We start from the raw sequence: 1,627 nt of genomic DNA on the forward strand, positions 1-1,627 counted from the left end.
CTCTTTGTACTGATATTTATTCACCAAGAGAACAAAAGAACGAAAAGTACAAAAACTTTTGTGTTTGATTTTTAGGTTGCGAATATAACAGTTCATAAAATCAGATATCATGCACCTGGTACTTGCTTATTCTTCCTTAAAATAAAATGTACAAAGCTTTTTTTTTTTAACATTGTGTTTGGCATGAAATGAATTTTTAAGAGGGGTTTTGGTGGTGTTTGGGGGGGGGGGTGTTTGTTTTTTTTTTTCTTCTTAGGAGATTATGTATCTGGCCATCTGAGTTTATTCTGCTAAAGCTCATTTAACACAGCTCAAATTTGAAATTGTCCATATAGTACCTACAGCCAGCATGCCTGCCTCTGTCAAACTTTCCTGGCCATCACCATCTTATAACAAAGAAATGCAGTAGTCTCCTATCATAAAATGTTGTCTGTGAGTCTGTTTGCTGAATTAAAATAGCTCTCGCTAAAAGTGAAGTACCTAATGGTGTTAGTAATCAGAATGATTATTTTAAGCAGTGTTATTTCTCTTGCGATGCCAGAAGACCTCCCTTCAAGTATACCAAACAGCTTATGGGTGTTTTTCTTTTTTCAGCCCTTTTGTTTCCAGCCTTTTACAGGGAAATTCAAAGATAGTCAGCTTTCTGGAAGCATATTTTTTTGTCCCTCCAGTATGAAACCCAGAAATGAAATAAGAGGGCAGAGTAAAAGGCAAACAACTCCTGTCTTCAGTATTCTTTTTGCACGCTTTCACAAGTGAAGTGAAATCAAGATCTTCAACTAGTTGAACAGCTCCTTTCAACATCACATCCATCCTTATTAGCAGCAGATATATTTTAAAATACCCTTTAGTTTGTCCTCATTTACGCTGAACACACAAAACCAATTCAGAATCAGGACAGCAAAAAGTAAGACTACAGTCACTCAAAAAGTAAGACATTTTTGAAATTTTGCTTTTGGACTCCCACCAAAATATACCTAAAAGATGAATATAAAGTTCCTCTTAGATTATTTTTTCAGCCTTGTCTCTGGAGTCTCATCCTTTGTAGGAGAGACAACTTAACTCCCTGGAGGTTCTGTTTATTTCATTCACAAAGATGTTCTACTGAGTGTTCACTTTAAAAAATCAAATTTATATAGTAGTCGTCTGACTCTTCTTTTTCCAGTATCAAGGTAAAATACTTTTTGGAAAAATTCTATACTAATTCAATTGATATTGCTACAAACCTGGAAGATCTTTTTAGCCTTAGGACTGTCATATGTACTTCAAATTGAATTTGTCCTCTCCTTAACAGGAAAGGTATTTTATGTGTTATTTTTCTTCTACATTAAAATTCTTACTATTCTTGTTTAATATATTGCCACAAAAACAAAACATCTGTAATAATAATAAATATGCAGTAATTAGATAGATCAAGAGTTTTCACTTATGTAGCCAACAGTTTCATAAACTCTGATGTAATCAATCAGGCAATTCTATTTTGAGGACCTTTTCTACTTTCCTCAGTGGGGTTACAATCTGCTGTAGCTTGATATCTAGTTATACTTAGTAAGGAAACAAAACCTGGAGTTATCACGGAATTTCCTTCTGCTAATTTCAGAGGAGAATAACTCTGCATCCCAAACTA

This window comes from Struthio camelus, chromosome 1, assembly GCF_040807025.1.
Source record: "Struthio camelus isolate bStrCam1 chromosome 1, bStrCam1.hap1, whole genome shotgun sequence".
NCBI classification, from domain to species: domain Eukaryota; kingdom Metazoa; phylum Chordata; class Aves; order Struthioniformes; family Struthionidae; genus Struthio; species Struthio camelus.